We start from the raw sequence: 22,133 nt of genomic DNA on the forward strand, positions 1-22,133 counted from the left end.
TGCAAATATTTTGCACTCAACAAACACAAAAAGGGACATTTCTGAGGTGTGAAACATTTTGAGACAGTTTCATGTCTTTTCAGGGTATAAAATAAAGCTAAAACAAACGGCTACAGTGGTAAACTACATATCAAAACATGAATTGCTTCAATAAATAGCAAGACATATGGCAAGACAAATGAGGACAAGATAAAATGAAATATTTAGCTGCATGGATCTAAAAACAGTCCTTTTGTAATAGTAAAATATATGTGGGAAGAAAGTAAACAATATAATACAAACATTGAGAAACTGCAGACTCTCAATTATGGCTATGGATAACAAAATTCAAGCATTGAAAATGTATTTAGTCCATTTAATCCTATACTCAGGCACATTTTAATAAATCAGAGGAGAAGTTGTGGATGATAAAGCTGAATTTTTTTGGGAGGGGAAGAGTTAAGTTGGATATGCTGATTATCCTCAAAGAACAAGGTAGTTTAGGGTTTCCTTGATTAAAAGGGATACTTTACAGCTACTCACTTAAGAATTGTATGCATAACTCAAGCAGAAGGTTACAAATCAAAGTGGAAAAGGATAATGATGAAATAGGGGCAATTAAAAATAAAGAGATGGATTTTGACTAAGTCCTTAAGAAAATGGTAACCATACAGAATGTTACATTCATAAAATAACATATTCTAAACACCAAGTCTGTGAGGGAATGGTGAAAAGATTTTACCAACAGGTATGCCTGCCAAAAGGTGTACAGAGGATATGTAAAAGGGATACAATTTATAGGAAGAAACCAATGTTTTGGGTGAAAACAATTTGGGAGGCAAAGGTAATAGGAGTGGGAAGAGGCTAAAGATGACTTTGGACTACAGGTTAGAGACTCATTCCCTATTAAGGATTGCTAAAAATACAAGTAAAGTGAAACAGCAGCTGTGATAGACGATTTAGGGGAGTATAGAAGCTGCTGTTAAAAATGGATAATTAGTAGGGTGCACAACATATTGCATGACGACTGTAAGAATCAGAGGAAGCAATAAAATATTCGAGAGAGAGAATGGAAAGAATTTATAAATGAACAATGGGAAGACATTTTTAAAGCTGCCAAGTACACAAAGTCCAGAAAGTTTAGGATTTCTGCATGGCGTTGCATGAAACAGATATTTTTATACCCCAGGAAGACTTCAGAGGATATTTTCATCAAGTAGATAGCAAATGCTGGTGGTGTGATGGTAAAGAGGGAGATAACTGACATGTTTTTAGGAATGTAATGAGTTGGCAGATTTTAAAAATTCTCTAAAGAGTACTTTGACAGAAACACTGAGGGAACAAAACAAAGGAAATTACTCTTTTTGAGATGGAACTTAGAATTTTAACTACCTAGACATAGTAAGGCCTTCCTAAGTTTAATGTTATTGGCTGCCAAAAACAGTTGCTCAAAAACAGATATCAAAATTCATTCCCCAACATAAAGGAAGTTTTAGATATTTTAAAGGAGATAAAATAGGAGGTAGAATCTTTACAAAATGGATGGAGCAAATTCCACAGAAATAAATGGAATTTATGGAAACAATAAATGCATAATGTTCAGGAGGAAGGGTGAGGTTTAAGGTAAGACAACTTATGTATGACTGGAGTGAATAAAAATTTTTAAATAATGAGTATACTACATGGCAACAAGAATGGAAACAAAGTATGGCTTGTTTTATTTGCATTAACATGTGTAAACCCATGCTGCATATTAAAATATGCTGATTTAAATACAGATATTTAAAAAAGGAACATCCCAGCTGATACGGCTGAATTCTGGGGCAGGTCTGCAAGGAACTTCCTCAAGTGCACAGCTATGTCCAGAGGAAGACGCTTGTCAGCTGTGTATGCAAGAGTGCTCCCAGGAGACATCTGATGGTTCAAGTACTAGATTTGATTTGTGCAGATTTAGGGAGAACCCCAGGCTTATTAAGCATCTCTTCCCAAAAAAGTGTCAGACAGCAGTCCATACAAGAGAATGCAGGGATTCACTGGGTCCTAGTACAGTTAAAAGGTGGTAGCAATAATTTAATAAATACACTGGTTGAGTGCAGAGATCACAGGGCATGATCATGAACTGAAAATGACCCTCTACAACTCTGAAACTTAGAAATTGTGCTACTTGTGGATGGGGATATACAAATAAGCATTACGCAAGTTCAGTTAACCAACATTACTTTTGGTAGAAGAATAAGAAGGGTCTGATGAGTCTTCCAGGAAGTCATGTTTTGGCACTAAGACGAACATAGAATAAAAACCTTTTCTTTGCTTTTACTGGATCCTGGTTATTCTCCTGAATCTCAACAACAGCCTAAGGATGAGGACTTCCAAGATGGCTGCACACTGATCAATAGCTTAATTTCAGCTCACCCAGTGTGAAAAAACAAACTGACAGATTAGGGTCAGGAACTCTGCCAATTTTAGTAAATTCAGTTACTGTCTAATAAGTGCACTACCTGTATGCCAACAAAGAAGAAACTTATAGAGACTGAAAGAAAATCAACTAGAAAAGGAGAAGAGAAAAAACACTGACTGGGAGGGACCCTGCAGTTGTTTAGCAAAAAGCAGCTCAAGCTCTGCCTTTGGTGCAAGATGTGCCTTTGAGTAATCTATAAACTGTGCTTAGAACTGATCAAAATAAATGAAACACTGAAAGAGTACATCAACTCACATAACAAAAAGCTGGAAAAATGGAAGAAGATTTAAACAGAAATTCAGATGAACTGATAAAACTACAACAATCAAAGGTCGAAACTGAGATGACACTGCTCAAGAAGGGATGCTTTAAAATGGTAGAGTTAGAGGACAGAGGATGCAGGGATAAACCTGAGATTTTCTGCTCTACCATAGAAACTGTAAGGAGCAGACTATTAACTTTATGAAGGCACAAATATGCAACTGGACTGATATTCCACAACAGGATTTGTTAATTAAAAGGGCACATCTAGTGCAAGCTCCAAACCTGGCCATAAGAAAGCAGCCAAAATCTGTATTAGTAAAGCTGCAATCCTACCAGGAGAAAGATTTTATCCTGACAAAACTGTGGCAGAAGGGCAAAGTATTAAAAGTTGGAGGCAGAGTATTTGTAGAAAATTATTTTTCCCTATACACCAGGCAGAAGAGAAGCAAAAGTATTCCAGCAATCGGGGAATACTGACAGGCAGGTGTGAGATTCAAGCTGCTGAATCCAACTGTCTTCAGAATATTTTCCCCAGAGGATCAAATTAGTTTTTCAATGCAGAATAGGTTAATGAGGAAGTATAAAGGTTTGTCCAACAAAAAGTGAGCCATCAAGAAGAGTGGCACTGCTCCTCATTCTGCTGATTATAAAGCTCAAAGGAAAATGCTCGCAAGACAGAAAAGAATAGGATTTGACTAGAAGAATCAGGAGTACCTTGGAATTTCACCACAGTGAGTGTGGGAGCTGAGAGACTGAGATAAACAGGAAGACCAGCAACACAAATTAGTGAATAAATGTAAAATTAAAAAGCATCAATCACATTTGTGAAATATGGCTGCACAAAAAAAAAGTGGAAAGAATGGACTTTTACTGACTGACTGCATTTGCCACACTTCATGTCATTAATGTTTGGAAGAAGGCTAAAGGGAAGGGAAGAGGAAGGAAAAAGGTAACTGAAGTAAAACAGTTTCTGTTCTTTACAGTCTTTCTATAAAACGTTTCATGATATAAATCACATCTTGTACAATAAAACATTTTCAGATACTGTTGCATGTTATAAAGATGATAAAGAAAACAAATGCCTATTTTCTTTTTTCAGTTTTAAGAAATGTAGAAATCACAATGCAAAGAGTAAACATACTTTTATCAAGCCTTTTTAAGTTAACAAGCTGTAATCTTGGGCTGTTGAAGTGGGGGACTGGATATAAAAGCAGATCATAACATACTTGGAGCTGCTACGTTTTCTCCTACTTTTGCATAAGTGAAAGTTTGGATTAAGATACTTGGCATAACCTACTAACAAGTTTTAAGTGGAAACAACTTAATAAGAATACGGAATGTAATGAAAACTTTTCCTTCAGGGACTAACAGCTTGTTTCTAGTAGAGAATGTTAGTAGACTTGCATTTATAGGCAAATTTCAGTAACTAGCTAGTAAGTGCACTGCATGGATGCCAGGAATAGAGAGAAACAAAAGACCTGGGAAAAAAAATCAGCTACAAAATGGTGAGGAACAAACACTGACTGGGGAAAATTCTGCAGCTGTTCAGCAAAAAGCAATGCAACCTTCAGACATGACTTCCAATAACCTACAGGAAGATACAAGACAACTGCATACATACCTGGTTAAAACATCCAAAACACTGATGGAGTATATCAATACAAACAACAAAATGCTGCAAAAAATGGAAAAAGCTTTAAACAGATATTCAGATGAGATGATAAAGCTGCAAAAATCAGAAGATGGAATGAAGAAAAGGCTGACTGAATATGACACTGTTCAGGAAGAGAGGTTTCAAAAAATAATAGAATTAGAGGGCAGAGGACGTAGGGAAGCAGTACAGTTGTGTACACTTACCATAAATGTAGATGTTCGAGTGTATTCACTGTTGCAGTCATCACATTTGGGTTATCTGCTTGCAGTAGCCCTCAGTCAGCCTGATTAACAAAGTCTTAGGTCCTGCGTCCGTTGCTGTCTCATCTTCCGTGACATCAGGTAGTCAGGGTATAAAGCATACAGTGGACGCCATTACATCAGTTTTCTTGCCCCAGATGTCCGGTGCCCCCATAATGGGAAGCAATTATATATACAAGGTTATATCTCCAACAAAAAAGCAAATACACCAAAAAGCTTTATGCATAGTAAATAAGAACAGAGGTATAAGCCAATAGAAATCAGGTGGCTGGAGGGAAGGTAACTAGGACTGCAACAGTGAATACACTCAAACATCTACATTTATGGTAAGTGTACACAACTGTACTATGTTCTTCGTGTTTCACTGTTGCAGTCATCACATTTGGATATATTCCCAAAGCTAAGGATGGGAGGAGAAAATTAGATAGCATTAGGACCAGCTATAAGGCCCTGCAAGACTGCAGTGGCAAAGCCAGCTCTGGATTTAGAAAAAAATTGGCAAATGGTAATGCTTGGTGAAGGTATGTACAGAACTCCAGGTAGCAGCTTCTAGGATGTCCCTGGTAGGGACACCTCTGAGAAAGGCTGCAGAGGTAGATGCAGCCCTGGTTGAATGTGGTCTTATCCCCTGTGGGGTAGGTTTTCCATGGTACTTATAGCAGACATTAATGCAATGGCCTATCCATTTAGAAATGGTTTGCTTTGAAATGGCCCTCCCCTCTGCCCCTGCAGCAAATGCAGCCAGTAGCTGTTCAGATTTCCTGAGAGGTTTAGTCTTGTCCAAATAAAATCCAAGTTGTCTGTGCACGTCCAAGGAGTGCAGTATCCGTTCCCTTTTGTTCTGTGGTTTAGAAAAGAAGGTTGGCAAATGAATGGACTGATTAAGGGCCACACTGGATACCACCTTGGGCATGAAGGAGGGATTGGTCCTGAGGGACACCCTGCCGCATGAAAGATGATGAAAGGCTCCACTGTCATGAGGGCCTGTAATTCAGACACCCTTCTTGCTGAAGTGATGGCTAAAAGGAAGGCTGTTTTCCAAGAAAGGAATTTCAACTCTGCATTTGCAGCTGGTTCAAAAGGAGGTAGAATGAGTTTTTCCAATACAAAGTTAAGGTCCCAGGCTGGAGTAGGGGCTCTCCTGGGTGGTCTTTAGTTTTTAGCCCCTCTGAGGAACTGCTTCAGCAGTGGATGAGAGAAGAGGGGTGGTTCTGTGTTGTAATGAGCTGAAAGAGCTGAGGCATGAATTTTGATGGAGGAAAAGGAAAGGCCCTTGTGAAGCATCTCAGTTAAGTATTGAAGACTCTGAGGTAAATTGGGCACTGCTTTGCCCATCCCCTGAGTTTGGTTCCAGGAACAGAATCTTTTCCATTTTTCAGCATAGAATTTTGTAGCACTAGGCCTCCTTGCCTCCAGAATGACATCCATCACTTGCTTACCGAGGGATGGTAACGGAGAGATCAGGTAATTCACAGGCTGCCAGGTTCAGGGTTTGAAGCTGTGAGTGCAGAATCTGGCCCTCCTGCTGGGATAGCAGGGCAGGTGTCTGAGGCAGGTGCCATAGAGCCAGCAGTGACACACTGTGCAAAGGGGATACCAGTGTTGGCGTGGCCAGTCTGGTGCAATCAGTATTGTCCTTGGTTTGTCCTGTTTGATCTTTAGTAGTACCTTGGAGAGGAGAGGCAGGGAGGGAAAGGCATAAACTGATGGGTTTTTCTAGGTGAATGACAGGGCATCCACTTTCCAAGCTTGTTTGTGGGGAATCCTTGTGCAGAATTTGTCCAATTGGTAGTTCTGGGGGGCAAACAGGTCTATCTCTGGGCTCCCCCATTTGTTTCTCAACATGTTGAATTTATTTGGTTTCAGTTTCCACTCATGTGGGTCCATGAGATTTATGCTTAGTTCGTCTGCCAGTGTATTTAGCTTTCCTGGCAGGAATTGAGCCTGTAGGTGCATCTGGTAGCTCAAGGTTGTGTTCCACTTAGCCATAGCTAGCCTGCAGAGATGGTATTAGTGGGTTCCCACCTGCTTGTTTATGTACCACATAACAGTGGTGTTGTCCATCTTCACCATTAATTGTCCTGGAAGAATGTGGTCCTTGAAGGCTGTCAGAGTATTCTGTACAGCTAACATTTCTTTTTGATTGATATGCAGGTGCATTTGACTTGGGTTCCATTTGCCCTGAATGTACTTCCCTGCCAAGTGAGCCCCCACCATGCATAGTCTGATGTGTCTGTTGTTAGGGTTTGGGCGGCAGGACGTAGAGTGAATGGCAGTCCCTTGTTTTGGTGGCAGGCCTCTGCCCACCAAAGGAACTATCTGTAGACAAGGTATGATGGGAATTATTGATTCCAGATCCTGAGAATGTTGACACCATAGGCTTTTTAGATACCACTGTAGTTTCCTCATATGCAGTCTTGCATATGGAATTAGGAGAATGCAGGAGGCCATGAACCCCAGGGCTTGCAGTATTTTCCTTGCAGAAAGCTGGGTCTTTGTGGCCAGTAGTTTGAAGTAGGCTGTCAAATGAACTTGTTTCTCTGGCGTGAGGTAGGCCATCTGGGAAGTTGCAAGTCAAGCTTGGTCCCAGGAATACAATTTGTTGGCAGGGTACAAGATGGGATTTCTTTTCGTTTATGGTGTACCCCAGAGAAGTTAGCAATTTCTGTACAAACGTCAGATGATTCAATAGTATATGTCCTGGCTTTCTGCCTGAATTAGACAATCATCCAGGTATGGGTATACTTGAATATTTCTTTGCCTGCAAAATGCAATGACTGGAGCTAGGCACTTTATGAATACCCTGGGTGCAGTAGATAAGCCAAAGGGCAGTGCAGAGAACAGATAGTGCATATAGTCTGCTTTGAAGCATAGGTATCTTCTGCAAGATTCCCTTATTGGGAGGTGCAGGTAGGCTTCCTTTAAATCCAGTGTTGCAACCAGACAACTTTGCCTAGCAGAGGAAGCAGCTGATGAAGAGTTAGCATCTTGAATTTTGTGATCACCAAAAATTTGTTTAGGATAGACAGGTTCAGGATAGGATACCAGGAAAAGTCTTGAGTAGAAACCTTGTCCCCTTTCTTCTTCTGGGAGAGGCTGAATAGACCTGATGTTTGAGAGAGAGAGAGAACTTGCTTTTGAGCCTCTGCCCACTGATTTCGGGGGTCGATCTGGCCAACCGTTTGGGATTGGTAAGGAGTGGAAGTAGAATCTGTATCCTTGGGAAACTATATTTAAAACCCATTTGTCCTGGGTAATGAGTTCCCAGTTTTTTGCCTGCAGGGCAATCTTTCCCCCTAAAGGAACAGTCAGTTGTGCATGCCTTGGAAGCTTTAAAGTTAAGTCATTGAGACAGATTACCATAGGGGGGGGGGGAGTCTTACTACTCCCTGCTTTGGAAGTGGGAGCCCACCACAGCTTAGTCCTGTGAGGACCTTGGGACTGAAACCTGGGTGTTCTGCTGGTTCTGTGTTTGGACTGAAGGTCTGGAAGAGGCAGGAAAGGACCAAATCTTAGAGGGCCAATGCCTACTAAATCTGAGAGACTCTACTTGCAGGAAATCTTTAACAGTTTGCATAGATTTAGCTTTTTCCTCCATTTTTTTTTAAGTACTACTTCTGCTTTGTTTCCAAACAGGCGGTCTTGGTTTAAGGGAGCATCCAGCAATTTAGCTTTAACATGATCTGACAAAGATTGCTCCTTAATTCAAGCATGCCTTCTAAGTGCAGACCCAGTGAGAGCAGCCCTGCAAGATGCCTCTAATGAATCAAAACCACATTGCAAAGTATGTTTTCCAACTTGTTCAGCAGAATGCATTAAATCCTGCAAATCTTTATTTTCAGCAGAGTCAGGAATCAACATTTTCTGTTTAAGCAATCCAATAACATTGCTACCAATACGTTAACATATGAAACTGGCAGTTTAAGGCCCTAATGGGCAAGGCAGCAGAAGTGTATACCTTCTTACCCTATCTATCCAGCGCCCTGGAATCTCTATCAGAGGGGGTAGGATTTTTGGCAGTAGTTGCCTTAATACCCTTGGGTCCCTGTGAAATGATCTCTGGATCCGCAGTAGGATTTCTAAAGAGGAACTTGTGAGAGTCAGGAACTCTATAATACCTATCAGGTTTTCTGGGAGCAGGAGGTAGAGTCAGGGGTCAGGCTAGATTCCGAGAAGTCATCATCAACAATGTCCAGTACAGGAGGGATAGCTAAAGGCCTGTGTTGGGGCAGGAGTAAGAAATCCCTAAGCCTTTTTTTAGAGTCACAGTAATCCTGGCTTTCCCAGCGAAAATGCTCCCTAAGAGTATGCAAGGTTTCAACAAGAGAGAAATCCTCTGGAAGGGAAGCAGAGGGAATGGAGTCCTCTGCATCAGAATCCTCATAGGTAGATAAGGGTAAAACCTGGGCATCAGAGGAAACAGAAATTTCAGAGTTCTGATCAGAAGAATCAGAAGGAAAATCAGTCCTAGGTCTCTTAGAGGGGGAAGGGTGGCTTCCCCTGATTAGAGTAATAAGGTCTTTAGCCATTCTTATCATTTGTTTTTTAGGCATAGGGGCCTGACCATGCTGTCTGGGCGTCGATTTTCTAGGCATGGATCGAGTTTTAGGCGTTGAAGAAAATGGCATTGGTTTAATATGCAAGTCAGTAGGCCTGAATACACCCTCAGAAGCCGGTGCCTGCACAGCGGCTCCGGACCCATCCAAGGTAGAGTCATCCACAGGTCCCACAGCTGAAGAATCTCACGGCATACCGGACTCCGAATGGGTCTCAGTAGAGGCCTGCGAATTTGATGTAGCGGGTATCAGGGGCTGCGAAAGCACCTCACTGAGTACCGGCGAAATGGCGACTAGCTTAAAAGCATCGTCGGCAGCTTTGGACCTATGCAGTCTGTCTCTGTCTTTATCTTTGCATTTTTTCGGAATGTCAGTGGTCGGGTGGTTTACCGAAGCCATTTCTGGATAAATTGAACAGCATACCAAAATATTTAAAAGCGTAAATAAACAGAGGATGAATAGTTAGTGGCTTAAATAAGGCACAAAACTGACAGTGAGGTACATCATGGTCTGGGCCTAAGCAAGGAATGCAGTATGAATGAAAATCTTTGAGGCATTTGCTTTCCACAAGAAATAAAATTGTTAACTTTTACTGACATTGGATTAGAGCAAGAAAAAGTTTCCCCAATGGGGTACTTAGCTTAGTTGAAGACTTTGTTTCTGAAACTTGACAACGAAAATTTCAGGAGTTGGCCGACCGACACTTGCGAACTAATTCTGCTTCGGGCACCGCACGGCAAGAAAGACTGATGTAATGGCGTCGGCTGCATGCTTTATACCCCTATCTGACGTCATGGAAGATGACGCCGAAACCAACGCAGGACCCAAGACTTTGATAATCAGGCCGAGTGAGGGCTACTGCAAGCAGATAACCCAAATGTGATGATTGCAACAGTGAAACACTAAGACCATCATGAGATTTTCATCTATACCACAGAAGCTGGAAGGAATAGACTGCATTAATTCTATGAAAGCACAAATAAGCAACCAGTCTGGCATTCCACAGCAGGCATTGTTAGTTGAAAGGGCACATCGTGTGTATGCTCCAAACCTTGCTATAAGAAAGCAACCCAGACCTTTAACAGTAAAGATGCAATCCTAAGAGCAGGAGAAGTTGATTCTGACAAAATTGTGTCAGAAGGACAAAGTACTAAAAGTGGGAGACAGCAGATTTTTGTAGAGAATAATTATTCATTATACACCAGGCAAAAGAGAGTTCTGCGTCTTCTGTGTGGAGCATGAGTGAATGGGCGTACCTTCATTGAAGGTTGTACGTCAGGCCTGGCAAGTCGGTACGTAAAAATCTACTGCCAAACATTAGCGGACTGGAGTTCCACTGTGGCGACCCCTAACTGGGAAAAGCCAAAAGATACAACCACCAGGCAAAAGAGGAACAAATTTATTCCACTATTCAGGGAATGTCTGCTGTACTTAGCTGTCTTCAAAGCATTCTTCCCTGGATGGACAAAATTATTTTTTGATAAACTACGTGCTAGGGAGGAAATACACAAGCTTGTCCATTACAATATTCATAAAAATTCAATTAGACCATACTGATTTCAGACTGTCGTCCCCCCTCCACCTCTATTATCCTATTCTATTGCCAACTTGCTACCCAAGTTGCTTTTCCCCCTACTTACTGCCAGTGAATCTCTCTCCTGTTGCTTCTCTATACTCAACCTCTCACTACAGTCATCTTCCTTGTTGGCTTATAAATGCTTGCATCATATTTCCATCTGCATTAGCATACATCCTCATCATATAGCCTTCTATGTCTGTCTTACTTTTGGCAAAACTGTATTATGCACAACACGTTGTTTTTTTTATTATTCTTGTCTCCTGTCTTAAAATTTTGTTACATTAGTGCTTGCTATTTTTATATTAGTTTGTTAAATATTAATTACCCTATAAGTATTTTACAATTGTTATCTACTGCTTTTTTTTCCTGTTTTTTAATTTGCTGTTGGAGCTTTTCTCCTCGGGTCTCAGCTGAAAAGGGGTCTCAATCAAACTGGACTAACCCGGTTAACAAATTTCAAATAAAGATGAGAAACAGGAGGAGAGTCGGCTTCTTGTTTTTCCTGGTAATAAAGACCACAGAGGGACTGCACCTGTGAAACCTTTTCAAATTTGTCAATAGAAAACATTGACAAGAAGGAAGGGAGCATGAAACTCGACTAGAAGAATCAACTTATAGGGTAATTAATATTTAACCCACCACTGATCCCGGGAACTATCGACCTATTAGCCTGACGAGCCTGGTCTGCAAGGCCATGGAACACATCATCATGGAACTCGTAAAGAAAGACATTGGTAACCTCCAAACTCTAGATCCCACCCACTTCGGGTTTATGAAAGGTAGATCATGCCTCATGAACCTGATCGACTTCTTTGAGGCAGTCACCAAAGCCGTAGATGAGGGTAAGGTGGGTCACACAGCCTATCTTGACCTCGCCAAGGCTTGACACCATCCCCCATTCTGGAATTATAGCTAAACTCACTAAAAGTACAGTTTTGTACCTGCCATAAATGTAGATGTTCAAGTGTATTCACTGCTGCAGTCATTACACTTGGGTTATCCTGCCGTTAGGCGGGCCCGCAGTCGGCCAGAGTTCCAAAGTCTTGGTCCGGTGTCGGTTGCTGTCGCTTCTTCCCTGACGTCAGTGTGCCAGGGGTATATAAGATGCAGCAGACACCATTTTCTTCAGTTTTTCTTGCCCCAGATGTCAGATGCCCCCAAATAGGTAGGCAATACATATTGCTAATAAAAAATACATAAAAAATAAAAAAACAATACCTTCAGTTACAAGCAAATACACCACATAGGTTGAATAGGGTAGAAAGGTATAGATAAGTCCCAGCTAAGAAAGTGGGGATGGAGGGAGGGTAACCTGGACTGCAGCAGTGAATACACTCGGAACATCTACATTTATGGTAGGTACAAAACTGTACTATGTTCATCGTGTTTCACTGCTGCAGTCATTACACTTGGGTTGAATCCCAAAGCTGAGGTTGGGTGGCTGGGTCTATAAAGGATTCGGTGTGGCTATGAGGCCCTGCAGCACTGCAGTGGCAAAGCCAGCTCTGGATTTAGAGTAAAGAGGCAAGTGCTAATGCTTGGTAAAGGTGTGCACTGAACTCCAAATTGCAGTTTCCAAAATATCCTTGGTAGGTACTCCTCTAAGGAAGGCAGTTATAGTGGCCGTTGCCCTGGTGGAATGTGGCCTAATGTTGCTAGGTACAGTTTTTCAATGCTGTGTGTAGCAGAAATGGATACAGTGTCCCATCCACTTTGAAATGGTCTGCTTTGAAATAGCCTTTCCCTGTGATCCTGCAGCATATGCTACAAACAATTGCTCAGTTTTCCTGAAAGCTTTTGTTTTGTCCAAGTAGAAGCGCAACTGCCTGTGTATGTCCAATGACTGCAGAAGTCTCTCCCCTTTATTCTGGGGATTTGGATAAAATGTTGGCAAGTGAATAGTTTGATTAAGAGCCACACTGGATACCAACTTTGGCATAAATGTAGGGTTTGTTCTTAAAGAAACCCTGTCCTGATGAAAAATGATAAAAGGTTCCACTGCCATTAGTGCCTGCAACTCTGAGACTCTTCGTGCTGAGGTTATTGCCAGAAGCAGAGCAGTTTTCCATGACACATTTTAATTCTGCTGAATTGGCTGGCTCAAAAGGAGGTAAAGTTAGTTTTTCCAAGACAAAGTTGAGGTCCCAAGTTGGTGTTGGTGCTCTCCGGGGTGGTCTTACGTTTTTAGCCCCTCTGAGGTACTGTTTTAATGATGGATGAGAGAATATAGGAGGATCTGTGTTGTAATGAGCTGAGATGACAGAGGCGTGGATCTTAATGGATGAAAAGGATAGGCCTTTGTCCAGCATCTCAGTTAAGTATTGTAATATCTGAGGAATATTTGGAACAAGAGGGTCAAAGCTTTGAGCCTGGTTCCAGGTGCAGAATCTCTTCCACTTTTCTGAATAGGATTTCCTGGTGCTGGGCCTCCTGGCCTCCAAAATGACATCCATAACTGCTTTAGGAAGAGGTGTTGGCTGCTTGGCTAAGTAATCTGCCATGCAGCCAAGTTTAAGGTTTTGAGCTGGCTGTGCAGGATTGTTTTGTTGAGTCAGAAGATGAGGAATTAAAATCCATGCTGGGCCTTGAGCCAAGTTCTTTAAGATTGGGTACCAGTGCTGGCGTGGCCAGTCTGGGGCAATCAGGATCATTTTTGGCCTTTCTTGTCTGACTTTTAATAGTACCTTTGAAAGGAGAGGCAGTGGTGGGAAGGCATAAACTTTTAGGGTTTTCCAGCTGAACAAGAGAGCATCCACTTTCCATGCTTGTGTGTGGTAAGTCCTTGTGCAGAATTTCTGTAGTTGGCAGTTCAGAGGGGAGGCAAAAAGATCTATGTCTGGGCACCCCCATTTTTATGTTATCATGCTGAATAACTTGTGGATTTCATTTCCACTCGTGAGGATCCATGATGTTTCTGCTTAAGTCGTCTGCCAGAGTATTTTTCTTTCCTGGCAGGAATTGTGCTTGCAGATGAACTTGATAGGTCAGTGCTGTTTCCAAAAAGTCATGGCTTGTCTGCAGAGGGGATAAGAATGAGTGCCCCCTTACTTGTTTATGTACCACATAACTGTGGTGTTGTCCGTCTTTAGTAACAGCTGTCCTGGATGCAGAAGGTCCTTGAAAGCTGTTAGGGGATTTTGTACAGCTAGCATCTCTTTTTGATTGATGTGAAGATGCATTTGGTCTGCGGCCCACTTGCCCTGAATACATTTTCCTGCCATGTGTGCTCCCCAGGTGTAATCCGAAGCATCTGTTGTTAGTGTCTGCCTGGCTGTGGGTAAAGTGAAAGGCTGTCCCTTGTTGTGGTGACATGCCTGTGCCCACCATCAAAACTCCTGTTGTAGGCAGGGAATTAGTGGTATTACTGTTTCCAAACTATGACAGTGTTGAGTCCAAACACTTTTTAGGTACCATTGTAATTTCCTCATATGCAGTCTGGCATATGGTATTAGTAGCATACAGGATGCCAACCCCAAGGCCTGCAGAATTTTTTTGCAGGGAGTTGGGGTTTTGTTGCCATCAATTGAAAGTACTGAGTCAGTTGTCTTTGCTTGTCTGGCGTGAGATAAGCCATCTGGGCTGTTGTATTTAAGCTGGCACCCAGGAATATTATCTCTTGTGAGGGCACTAGTTTTGACATCTTTTCGTTCACTGTGTACTCTAGGCAAATTAGCAATCTTTTTACAAATGCCAGATGCTTTAGAAGAATGTTCTTGCTCTCTGCTTGAATAAGACAGTCGTCCAAGTAGGGATATATTTGAATTCCTTTTTGTCTTCAAAATGCAATTACTGGTGCCAGGCATTTTGTGAAGACCCTAGGTGCAGTAGATAAGCCAAAGGGCAGTGCAGAGAATTGGTAATGCATTGTACCAGCTATGAATCGGAGGTATCTTCTGCAATTTTGTCTGATTGGGACATGCAGGTATGCCTCTTTGAGGTCCAAAGTAACAAGCCAAGCCTTCTTGCCCAGCATGGGAAGAAGTTGCTGTAGTGTCAACATTATGAATTTCGGAACATCCAGGTAAGTATTTAGAGTAGATAGGTCCAGTATGGGTCTCCAGGCTTTGTCCTTTCTGGGGACCAAGAAAAGTCTTGAGTAAAATCCTTGTCCTTGTTCCTGTTGTGGCACTTTTTGAATAGCTCTCATGTCCATGAGGGCTGTAATTGTTTTTGTGCCTCTGCCCATTGATTTGGTGGCAGGTCTGGCATTCCTTTTAGCCTTGGTAGAGTGTGAAAGTGGAACCTGTAACCTTGAGAGACAATATTCAGAACCCATTTGTCTTGGGTGATTATATGCCAATTTTGTGAAAAAAGTGCTAGTTTCCCCCCTAAGGGAGCGGCCAAGGTAAGTGCTTGGCATTTGAAGGGGGAAGTCATTGGGACTGTTTCCTATAATCATAGTCTGTATCCCTCCTTTTGGGGTTGAAGCACCCCACTGTCGTGGTCTGTAAGAGCCTTGAGGCCGAGATCTGCCTCTTGGGTGTCTGTATCTGCCTCTTTGTGGTCCGTCTGACACTGGAAAGGACCAATTTTTAGAAGGCCAATTTCTGCTAAATCGAGGTGGCTGTACCTGTAAGAAATCCTTCACTGTTTGCATAGATTTTGCCTTATCCTCCATTTTCTTTAATACCTCTTCTGCCTTAACACCAAACAAGATATCATGCTGTAAAGGAGCATCCAATAATTTTGCCTTAATATGATCAGGTAAACTTTGTTCTTTTAACCAAGCATGCCTTCGAATCACAGATCCTGTAACTGCGGCTCTACAAGAAACCTCTAATGAATCAAAACCACATTGCAGAGTATGTTTTCCACTTGTTCAGCTGCATGCAATAAATCCTGCATTTCCTTATAGTCAGGACCTTCTGAGCTTGTAAGCATTTTCTGTTTTAACAGAGACATTAAACATTGTTGGTATTTAAGCATGTGGAAATGGCAATTTAAAGCCCTTACTGCTAAAGTTGCAGAAGTGTAAACTTTCTTCCCCCATCTATCTAATGCTCTAGAATCCCTGTCAGAGGGAACTGGATTTTTAGCAGTGGAAGCCTTTACCCCTTTGGGACCCTGGGAAATAGTTTCTGGGTCAGCAGCAGGGTTTTTATAAAGAAATTTGTGAGAGTCAGGGACTCTGTAATACCTATCTGGTTTGACTGGTGCTGGGGGCAAAGAATCAGGGGTTAAACTGGATTCAGAGAACACATCATCCACAATATCTAACACAGGTGGAATAGCAAGGGGCCTGTGCTGAGGCAATAAAAGAAAATCTCTGAGCCTTTTCTTGGATTCTGAATAATCCTGGCTCTACCAATGGAAATGCTCCCTCATGGTATGTAAACTTTCCCCAAAAGAGTAATCCTCGGGAGGAGAAGCTGAAGGGATTGATTCTTCAGCATCAGAATCCTCATAGGGGGTAAAGAGTATCCCTGGTCTGAAGAGGAGTCAGAAGAAATGGAAACCTGGTCAGAGGAATCATAGTCTGTATCCTGCCTAGGCCTTTTATCAGGAGGGTGATGGGAACCCCTGATCAGAGTAATTAGGTCTTCGGCCATTTTGAGCATCTGTTTTTTAGGCATGGAGGCCTGTCCAGGTGAATGCTGTACTTGTTTCTTTGTCTTTAATGGAGTTTTAGACTTGGTAGTGGTTTTGATGAGCTGTGAAGGTCTGAAAACACCCCCAGAAGCCAATGCCTGCTCAGCGGCTCCGGACCCATCTGAGGGGTTAATTTCCGTAGGCCCAAATACCTTGAGTTTCCAGAGGCCTAGAAATCTCCACGTGGGAGACGGAGGCGGCCTGTGGCTCTTGGCTCTGAGGTAGCGGGTGTCAGGGGCTGCGAAAGCGCCTCGCTGAGAACCGGCGACTGGCCTAGAAGAGGCTTCATCGTCGGTTTTGGTCCTCGGATGCCTGTCCTTATCTTTGTCTTTGCGTTTTTTGTATATTCCAGTCGTCAGTTGTTCCGACGGCATGGTATAATTGAACCTTCGGCCAAAATAATGGCGAGCAAAATCAAACCGTTTAATAGTGCGCTTGTTAAATCTAGCACAAAACCGACAACTAGTGACGTCGTGGTCTGGGCCTAGGCATGGAATACAGTAAGAATGAAAATCCTTATGAGGTATTTGCTTCCCACAAGAAATGCAATTAACTTTTACTGACATCGGTCTGAGGCAAGAAAAAGTTTCCCCAACAGGGTACTTAGCTTTATTGAAGACTTCAGTTCTGAAATTCAAATTCGAAAATCTCAGGAGTTGGCCGACCGGCACTTGCGAACTGCTTTTGCTTCGGGCACCAAGCGGCAAGAAAGACTGAAGAAAATGATGTCGGCTGCATCTTATATACCCCTGGCGTACTGACGTCAGGGAAGAAGCGACAGCAACTGACGCCGGACCAAGACTTTGGAACTCTGGCCAACTGTGGGACTGCCTGATGACAGGATAACCCAAGTGTAATGACTGCAGCAGTGAAACACTATGAACATCTAGGTAAAAATCCCTATGTCACAAGATGGGTTGCCAACTGGCTCACTGACCGAACCCACAACTGTAAAAGTTGCAGACTCCAAATCTGACCTCAAAGCAGTGACAAGTGGAGTACCACAGGGTTCTGTCCTGGGACCTCTCCTGTTTGGTATCTACTTCTCTGAAGTACAGGCTAATACAGAAGGCCTCTGGCTAATGAAGTTTGCAGATGACTGCAAACTAGGAGCCATAGTCAAGTCCACAAATGATGTGGACATCCTACAGAAGGGCCTCGCTGAGACAGATGCCTGGTGTCAGAGCCATGGCCTCAAGCTCAATGCCAAAAAGTGCAGTGTCATCCCCTTTGGTAAAAACTCTCTACCCATGAACTACCACATAGGCAGCAATCTACTTAACACCAAATGAATGCCTGATAAGAGACCTTGGGACCCATGTGGACAGTAGTCTCTCCTTTGATAGTCACATCGCCACAGTAGTCAGGAAGTCCTACATGGCACACCTCATCATAAAAGGGTTCTCATCCAGGAAAAGAGAGGTCACTGTTCCCCTCTACTTGACACTCATTAGACTCATTATAGAGTACAATGCTCCTTTTGGAATGTACCTCACAAGACATCTGCAGCAGCTGGAAAGGCCAAAGAAGTGCCTCACAAAGAGGATTACTGGCCTCAAATGCCCTACACTGACCGCCTCAAAAAACTCCAACTTTACTCTGTAGCATATCGCCTACTCTCAGGTGATCTCTGCCTAACATATAAAGCTATGTCAAACTCAGAGCTGTTGGACATGCTACACCTAAAGAAATCCCAATCCCTCCGAGCTACACACTCTAGGGACCTAAACCTTGTCACCACAATAAACAGGACATGCAGGAGGGATAGATTCCTGTCCCAGAGACTTCCCATACTCTGGAACAGGCTACCCCATCTATGTCAAGTAAAGTTCTTCATTAGCACTCTTCAAGAAAAATCTTGATGAGTGGATGGGAAACAGGAAATACACCCCGGGGATAACCTCTGTCTCTCTACTCGACAGTGGCACAGGAAAATAACTTTCTTGGGTGGCGTAAGCCAGGGAACCTTGTTGGCTATGCTTACTCAGGCCCTTGGGCCGATAGCCTAGTACCTACCTATGAACCTAAGAGTACGTTGAAAATGAAGCAGTGACAAGATTTCGGAGATGAAAAGTAAAAATCATTAACTTAATATGGGATTACAATGCAACAATTATATTTGTGAAATATGACAGAACAAGAAAATCTGGAAATATTGGACTTTTTCAGAATATGTTAGACTTGTGGGGGACTCTAAAGCATATGCCCTACTTCATGCCATCAATGTTTGGAAAAGTGCTTTGGGGAGGGAAGAAGGGACAAAGTTAACTGTAAGTAAAGATTTGTTTTCTTAAATAGTACAAATTTTGTGGCATGTGGTTTTCTTTACATTCTATAATGACGAGGGCTACATTTTTTCCTTACATGTTTCCATGGATTCAAGTTGATTATAGGTCAACAAAAAGATAGAACACTGGTTTCTTTAAGGCTAACAGTTAGTTTTCTGAGAGCATGCAATTTGTTTTTCACTACTGGGAAGGGATAAAGAAAGAAGAGAAAGCAATTAGTGCAAGTAGGAGCTAAGGCAATAACATGCTTCTTAGCATTAAGAACCATATTCTTTAGGTCACATACCTGCGGATGCAGCTGTCTATTTATGACATTTATTCCTATTAAGAGAGTTAAACTTAATTTGAAGATGCACATAGTTTTGTAGGTTTGCATTATGTTAACAGGTTATTGTGGGTGGGTGGGGGGGGGTTCTATGAGGGTTTTCATTAAAACAAGTGGTTTTGTGGAGGGAAGGCAAATATTTGATAACATTAACAGAACAATGATGATCCCGAGGGAAGCAGAATGGAAGAAAATACTGCTGTTGGTGGGTCTTGATGCAGGGACAGCATTTGACACATTAAGCTGGGATTTTACAAGTAGGGCAATGGAAGCATATGCATTCCCTGATACAATAAGATTAGACATATGAAGGATCGGAGGTAAAAATCAAAGTGGAAGGGTTCCTCTCAGATAAGTTGTGTCTGAGCAAAGGAACCAGACAGGGGTGCCCTCTTTCTCTATTCTGTGTTATATTTAGAACCACAGACAGAGAACAAGGGATTCAGAAATTTAAATATACAATTGGTATGCTAATCAAGAAAAGTTGGCTTTATTTGCAGATGACATTATTTTTTACCCAATAAAGGCAGAAAAGGAAATCTCAGTCTTGTGGAATATTCTGAGATAATTTTATTTCCCAAAAAACTTGAAACTGACGATAACACAAAGTCTATAGCTGTAAACTATGTACCCACAGACTGGTTAAGCAATACCTATATCTATGGTGGCGTGACAGAATGAAGTATTTGGGAGTATGGCTTGGGGAAGGGTGCTGTTGTGGTGGCCTGGGATATGTAGAAGACACTAAGCAAATGATAACACAGGGGCTGAGAAAATGAAGGTCCTTGTCTATGGATGTGGATAACATGTTACAAGCAGTGTACAAGCATATTTAATTTCTCTAATTTTATACACAGGTCAGGCATGTTTTGTTGACCAGAGAAGTTGTGGACAGTAATTAAAGAATTGGGGGATTTTGTCTGGGAAAGGAAGAGGGCAGGAGTCAAGTAGAATTGAATGATCCTTCTAATGGATTGTGGTGGTTTGGGATTGCCTGATTTGAAGGGATGTTTCAGAGCTACACATTTAGGGCTGTTATATATAACACAACCAGAAGCACGGGGGGGGGGGTAGGAAATGGGTAGTGTGTGGGATTTTGGATGCAGATCCCTGGCGATAGTGACAACAGTCATACAGAATATTATATTCATGAAATAGCAGGGAGTATTCTAAGAGCTGGGTCAACACAGGAATGGAGAGGGGAGATTCTTCTGACAGGGATGACTGCAACTGAGGGTGTGGGGAGTAGGCAAGAGTTTATTAGAGGAAGCTGGCAATGGAGCCAGGGTACAGGTAGCTAAATCGGGAAGGGTAATGGAATGGAAGAAGGCCTGGAGGCTACCTTTTGTCAAGGATTGAGAGAGCATGGGCATGAAGAAAGGGATGGAGGAGTCCTAGGTGAAGGACCAGCACTGGGAGTTTTTGGTTAGGTCTAGAACAAGAGCTGCTGATGGAGCAATAATTAGTAAGGCATATATAATACTGCATGTAGGAATCAGAGGGGATTGACAGGAGACCTTGGGTACTCCATAGATAAACAATGGGAGGACAGAAGTATGGCTCCCAAATATGCAACAAAGCAGGGAACATTTAGGAATTTTGCTTGGAAGTATTTGCCTATGTATTTTTATACTTCAAGCAGATCCCGTAGCATTTTTCCTCAGGTGGATGGCGGGTGTTGGGAGGTGTGGTGGAGAAGAGGGGGTAGCTGGAAGCATGTGTTTGACTTCAAACACTCCCTGCAGAGTACTGTCAGAAATATTGGGTGAGTAAATGGATGTAACTAAAGTTTTTTTTTTTTTTTTTAAGCTGGGATACAGGATCTGAGTTGCCTTGACAGAGTAAGGCCTTGCTGAGTTTGATTCTGGTGGCTGCCAAAAAACAATTACTAGAAAATGAAAGTGAAAAGTCTAAACCAACTGTATTTGAAGTGGTAAACGTAGCAGAGACGAAGGAACTGGAGGTGGGATTTTTGGAAAAAGGTATGGAAATTGTGAGAACAATACATGCAGAAAAATGTTTTGGAGGAGGACTGGGGTTTGGGGCAAGGCAGGAATAATTTATGTAATGGTGGACTGATTATATTGTACAACATAATATATGTGATGTACAATGTTTGTAACTATAACAAGTAATTGTGGTTTGTTTTCTGTTATATAAAGGTAAGTTTGTCTATGTCACAAGTGATAATTAAATAAAGGTGTTACAAAAAACTGCATGAAGATAAGTTTTATTTTCTAGCTCCAGATGGCATGGAGGAATGACAGGAATCCCTATGAATTGAAAGTATGCTCAACTCTGTTTTGCAGTCTGAAGAAAACTACCTCGTGCTTGTCTGTTGCTATAAGGAACCCATTCTATTTGAAATTAAAATAGCTTTTCAACAGAAAACAGTTCAACTTTCAGCTTTGGTACCAAGAGATGTCTTCCAATAAATCAGAAGAAAAAAGTAAAAATCACCCAGAGGTGTTTAAAGTGACTGAAAAACTAGATTTATATATACAGCCAAATAACCAAAAATTTGAAGAAAACTAGCAATTTGGTTGAGCCAATAAAACTGCAAATGAAGAAAAGGCTGTCTTGAGCATGAGACTTCTCAGAAAGCAGTTTTTAAAAAGAGAAGACGGTGAGCACAGAGAAAACCTGAGATTTTCTGCTGTACCAGAGAAACCAAAAGGAAAAGACTATTAATTTTATGGAAGTACAAATAAGCAACTGGGCTGGTGTTCCACAGCAAGATTTGTTAAATAAAAGGACATGTCATGTATGCTCCAAACCTAGTCACAGGAAAGCGGCCAAGAACTATATTAGTAAAGACGCATTCATAGCAGCAGAAAGAAATGCTCCTGACAACATTGTGGCAGACAAGCAAAGTATTAAAAACAGCAGTGTGTGGAAAATAATTATTCAATGTACACCAGGCAGAAGAGAAGCATTTTTATTCCAGCAATAAGGGAACAGCAAGAGGCAGGTGTGAGATTCAAGTTACTGTATTCCAGCTGTCTCCAGAAATTTTTTTCCTGGAAGATCAAAAACATTTTGGATGTAGAACAGGCTAAGGGGGAAATAATGTTTAGCCAACAAAGACAGCCTGCAAACAGGATAATCGGTCTCTCATTCTTCTGACAATAAGCCCAAAGAGAGACTTTCAGGGAAACTTTTTCCATTGCTCAAAAGGAAA

The 22,133-nt window shown here is 41.9% G+C and overlaps 1 protein-coding gene across 2 annotated transcripts in view; it reads right to left on the reverse strand.

Moving 5' to 3' along the window:
- LOC122792187 (polyadenylate-binding protein 4-like) overlaps positions 1-22,133 on the reverse strand; it is a 1,135,653-nt gene that overhangs the window by 803,340 nt on the left and 310,180 nt on the right. The window lies entirely within an intron of this gene.

Source organism: Protopterus annectens, chromosome 1.part2 (genome assembly GCF_019279795.1).
Source record: "Protopterus annectens isolate FY-2018-M chromosome 1.part2, PAN1.0, whole genome shotgun sequence".
NCBI classification, from domain to species: Eukaryota; Metazoa; Chordata; order Ceratodontiformes; family Protopteridae; genus Protopterus; species Protopterus annectens.